The following is a 6,103-nucleotide window of genomic DNA, read 5'->3' as shown; positions in this document are numbered from 1 at the left end:
AAAGTTTAGGAAATGATATTTTTTCATCAGAAGTGTATTAAATGTAGCATTAAGATTAATTTAATTACTTTAGATATTTGTAATGACGATCCGATTACATATGTTGTCGGCCTGAAGAGTTATAAGGCAATGAAACGAAGCAAAAGACGGAAAACCTATTTTCTGTATTTTATCACTAACAATAAATGAGTAACAATAATTTTACAAGTTCCGAAATGACACTTGCTATGCAATATGACGCCTTATCAGCAATCGCACAGTTAGTCTTTATATATCTATGGACGTGGTTTCAATATTAACTGAATGCTTACCGTCTCTTTCTTTTTACTTGTTGATCCATTGTACTATAAAAGATTTAAGCTTTGTGTCAGATTTTTTACATTGATTGGAACAACAAATGTGCTACACATGTACGCCATTAATCTACAAACTTACCGTCAAAATTTGTTGTTAATTGTAGATAGTTTGGAACCTAAAGTACTCAAGGAGAATCATCGAAAAATTAAACGAATATTGATTAATACATGCATTATATACAATAATGATTTTAATTATTCAAAACTAAGTCAAAGTAAATCATCATATAGAGCAGAGACAGAAAAGATTAAAGTACAATGGAACAAGAACAATTGCCTTTGTATATTGGAGCTTTATTTACAACCAAAGCCAGAAAAGAATCGTCGACTACTTTTAAGCATAAAATCTCAATCTAAACTTTGCTAAAAGGATAACATGCTCGCCTAATTATCAGGTGCCTGTTGTATAAAGCTCTTAACTATTTTTGACTACACTATTTGCAGATAAAGGTAGTTAAATTTAACCACGCCAGTTAAGTCTGTTTGTATAAAAACTAATTGGCGTAACAGCAGTTAAAGGTAGTTAAAGTTAACATCCTATGGAGCATACTTAACTTTTGAAAACACAGTTAATTATGGCGGCTTAGCTTTGAACATGATGGTAACGATGCATTAACATGTCCTGTGTTGTTCACATCTAACTCATGCACTTTTGTACAACTCCGCCGCATAAAAGCCATAAAGACAGCTATAATACACATACACTAGTTCTTCTCAAAGCGATTTAAAATTGGTTCATTTAACCAAATCTTTCCCCAGTCAATCCTGGAATCAACACTCTCATGTAATGTGAAGAGAAGTAAAAAGATGCCTAAAGTCACTTTAAATATATTCACCTTGCTTTGATGAGCAAAACACATAAAAATACAGGATGTTCAAAATAACTCAAAACTAATTCAATGGAAGTTAGTTGCCTTAAAACATGGATAAAACTATCGCTTACCAGCACCAATGAAACAGGTTGGTATACACAGTTTCATGTAATATCAGATATATAAACATAAATACCAGCTCTGCATAAGAAGCAATATATTTATATTTCAGAATATTTTCAGTTACGTAAATTAAATTATTTGAAGCAAATAAAGCGCTCAATATCAGAGTTGAGCGTATATGACTAAATAAATAACAATTCTTAAAATGTTCTTACTCGAGTCTCATGCCAAAGCAATGAAAAAGCAATTTCAAACTTCATCTGAAGATTGCTTTGGCATAAAACTCCGAGTAGCGACTTTCTAATAATTGTAATTTATTTAATCTTTATATTTCAGATTATGTTTGATTAATATGGACAAATTTCTGTCACTTCAACAACCTAAAACATTAATGCAGCAAAACCTATGCACATTGGAGGCTAGAGCTATGGCACATATAAAATTCCGTAGTTTTATGAAACATTGAAATAATGCAAACTTCTAAAAACTATCTTGTGCCCATGGAGGGGAGCACTAAAAAGCATGAGCGACAATTACGTACAAAGAACAACATAAAATAAATACAAGAAATGTGGCAAAGCAATGCTTCATCTGGAAATTTGTAACTAAAATAATAAAATTCGTACCTCAAAGCCGTGAATTATAACAATTACAGGCAAGTATGTAACTTTTAGCGGTCATATCTCGGCTGACATGATCCGTTTATTATCGTTGTCACCAAAAAGCAATGATATAAACCTTGGCTTTCTGAGCAAGTATAAAATATTGCTTGATTAAAATGATTGAAGAATCTTCATTTCACCTACTATCGTTTTTCATCGCATTCCGAACGTTTACATTCTTATGCGCAGTCTAAAGAAAGTATCCGTTTAAAATGAGTTTGTCGTGAGACTTTCCACTTTCCACACGCTTAAAGTCAAGTAAGTTTAACCAATCACGGCAACGAAAGTCAAAGCCTTTGTAGTAGTCCGACCACTTAAGCCCGAAGTAAGTCCTGAGTCCTGACCAATTAAAATGCCAGAATAGATCACCCAGATCTGCGAATTTTAGTATTTAACAGTTATAGTAATTATTCTTTCTTACATGGCAAGCGTCACTTTCGGCAAACTTGCGCTTTGATTGGCTCAAGAACGGCCATTATTCTCGAAATGGACCACAGACCACATTTCAAAAGCTTAATTTTACAATACAAAACGAATTATTCTTGTACAAGAATTACTCGTGTGAGTTACTCGACTCACTAAATCCCTCCCTGGTTTCTAATGATGGGATCTATTCTCTCATGAGACGTCGAAGAAAGTATTGCTGCATAATTTTGTTCTCTGTAAAATATTTCACCAAAGTTTAGCCGGTACAGATACGACACATTAGCACCGAAGATTACCATCAAAATGAAAATCTTCATTTCAATTTCTCAAAACTTCGCCATCTTCGCTTTTTAACTTGTTTTTGGATCACGTCACATATACGACATACTTGGATATTTCGAAAAAATTCTGAATGATTTGGCAAGCTGTTCTTTCTTCTTACTATGATCATCGAGCAGTTTTTTTTTCTTGGGTAGTGTGTACGAGCTTGAAGAGCTCAACAAAAAGGATGAAGATAGATTCGTTAGTAAAAATTTTAACTCCCATGCAAGAAGTCAAAGTGAAATTTTACCTGTTCGAGCATTTCTACAGATAATTCGCCATCTTTATCTATGGTGAGAACAGCTCGCGCTAACTGTTTGTTAGAAGTATTTAGTTTGATAACAAAATTTGACAGTTCTAAACAAAGCAAGATCTCAATGAAAATTTTAATGCAACAACCACTTCTCAACTCAACATGTTTGATAGCATCACCGAACCTGGTCTTTCCTACTATCTATGATGTATGTTAAGCTTCCCAAGCCTCTGTCGCAATTCTTCAATTCTAAAATGCGACACATGTACCGAAGATTACCATCAAAATGAATATCTTCATTTCAATTTCTCAAACCTTCTTCATCTTCGCTTTGAACTGACATTTGTTGCATAACTAAATCCGCCAGTCCACAAATTTTTCTAATTTCTCTATTTTCGCCTAAATATATAGTTTACAGTGTTAAAGGTAAAGCTTTTAAATTCAAAAGACTCGTTTCCTTACTAAACCATCAAAGGCAGATAGATATAATAAATTATCAACTGCCTTCTTGTTAAAATATTCAACAAAGGTCAGTGGTGTAGCGGAGAAAAATGGGGCACTTGAAGTAACAAAACTTAACATACCCTACACCACCACGAAAAGATCACATGAATTCACTAAATACTTGGAAAATGAAGCAAATGTTGAAGAATTGATTGAAAATGCGGATATGCTTCAGTATGACTGATCCTGCTTTGGATCATCTCCATCATTTTCCCACAACTTTACAAGTCAATCGTTTGCTAAAAGAGAAATGATCAATTATCATATCGCTAACTTGATAAGAGCAAAGGTCTGTATGATAATATATGAAACCTCGCTTTCGCCCAGACAATTCCTTGCCTTAACAGAGCTTTAATTTAACTGTCAGATTATTCAACTCAAAAATGAGTTACTGTTGACCGTATACTAGAAATAATATGATTACCTGTAAATAGTTACTGTAAATGTTACACGTTTAAGAAACATATTACGAGTTACCGTGCGTAACTTGTATAGGTACATGTATGCTTTTGAAATTAGTTACTTTTGCAATAGTAACTTACAACATTTACCATATAAACTCTCTGAACAAGCTATGTTGTTTAACTAATCACTTTTGTAACAGTAACTTACAACATTTTACCATACAAACTCACTGAACAAGTGATGTTTATAGTGAATTAGTTCATTTTGACGACAATAAAGATACTTCAAAACTAACTACATCCCCATTACATCATCTGATATTTCTGTATTAAGGAAAACTGCTTTGATAAATCATTATTAAAATAATTACCTCTTCCTCTCTTTGTTCTTCATTTACATTACTGTTTTTCTCCTAAATTAGAGATGAAAGTAATAAGTTATACGTATTGGACAACATCGTCAGTGATTATGTTTTAAGATTAGGTAACAAAAGTAACTTGTTAAATCAGAACATCAGCCGGAAATGTTTTATCTACATCATACGCTCGTGTAACATATTCCATTTCGTCGCTGTATGAATTAATACCTTTAATTTGAATAACATTTAACAAGGACAATACACTAATTACACTAATTCTTAGTAAACTATTATTTTTAAAGAAAGATCTTTGGTAATTTGCCAGAATAAATAAAAAACATGCACATTTCTATTTTAAATTTAGCTTGTATATCAATAAATATTTTTCTGCGCTTTCACCGCAAGCAACAAACAAACACATCCATAAAACACAGAATGTTTAAGTGCTTTAAGAACACTATAGTTTTCATATTTGAAAAATTTGATTAGTTTCTGTGGCTTAGTCAGAGTGCAAGTTTTAGTACTGTCGTTCTGATATGTAAATTTTATGTTTTCACTGTCTGTTAGTATATGAGTAAATTGTTCTTTCTTCACTAGTGAATACAAAACAATTTATGTTGAAAGATAAAATTGCTTGGATAGCTAAAACATTGAAAATATACAAATAGCAGAGGCCAGAGCTAGCGCGGCAGCTTTGAATAACTCTAAAACATTGACGTGAGTGAAGATAAATATATATTCAAATCGCCTTGATATGACCAGTTAAAGGAGAATATGTTAATATAATTTTAATTCATTACAAAAGCTGTTTAAATTACTGGACTAGCTACAACTACTAATCTGAAAATAGACTTGATATAGTTTATTATATATACAAAATTCCTTAATGGTTACCCGGAGATATAAAAATTGCTAGAAATATAAACGTATTAAACATAGGTATATACATCTATAAGTAGCAGAAATAAGATTAAAAGATATATATATAAAATTATGTTATGAAAATGAATTTTTGTAGTTTTGCAAACTTATTGTTTGTAAGTTTCTCAATCAACATTTGTTAGAAAAACAAACATACAGCAATAATTTTGAGCATAAATTTGTGTGAATTCGTTGACATGACGGGAATTTGTGTAAAATTAGTCACTTGGTCAAATTCATCAATTTATTGCTAAAATTATCTGTTATGTTAACATCTAGCTGGTTGAACTTCATTTTGTGTATCATGATATGAAAATAGAACAATTAAAAATTTTACTGGTTGGTTGGCTGCTTTATTTTAACACGATTACGTGCATGGAAGTATTTAATAGGCATTACAGCAGTTTTTTAGAAGTAGTATAATGCTTGAATATGAGATTTTTACTTTTACTTCCATTATGTTCTAAAATGCCATATAAAATGTCAAATATATATTCATCAAATTTTATTAGAGATAATAGAAGTGAACAAAAATAACTTGTAGCTATAAACTGCAAAGCTGAAAGCAAAACACGAATCTTTTTTGTTTCTATTTGGCAAAAACAAATTTTAAAATAATTTACTATTAAATTATTATTAGTGTGTTTACGTGAACATTACAAACTTACTTTAAGAAAAACACAATTTTCAGTGTCTACAAACTTACACAAAACTTTGTTTTACATGATAAGGAAAATAATACCGTCACATGTTATATAAATTAATGAAGCAAAGAGATTCTTTCAAAGCGTTTAATTTTTAAGTCTTCACCTAAATTTTTTTAACCTTTCATGATGTCCAGGTAAATTACCGTTGTTGATTACATACGTTCAACCCTATTTCAAATATCAATTTTGTACAAAATCTAATAGTTTCTGTTAAAAAGTTTACGTACAAAGCCTATAATGTTCCAAGGAGAAACT

Source organism: Xenia sp. Carnegie-2017, unplaced genomic scaffold (genome assembly GCF_021976095.1).
Source record: "Xenia sp. Carnegie-2017 unplaced genomic scaffold, XeniaSp_v1 HiC_scaffold_6, whole genome shotgun sequence".
Lineage (NCBI taxonomy): Eukaryota > Metazoa > Cnidaria > Anthozoa > Malacalcyonacea > Xeniidae > Xenia > Xenia sp. Carnegie-2017.
The sequence above is the reverse complement of the archived record's forward strand: the minus strand, read 5'-3'. Positions refer to the sequence as shown.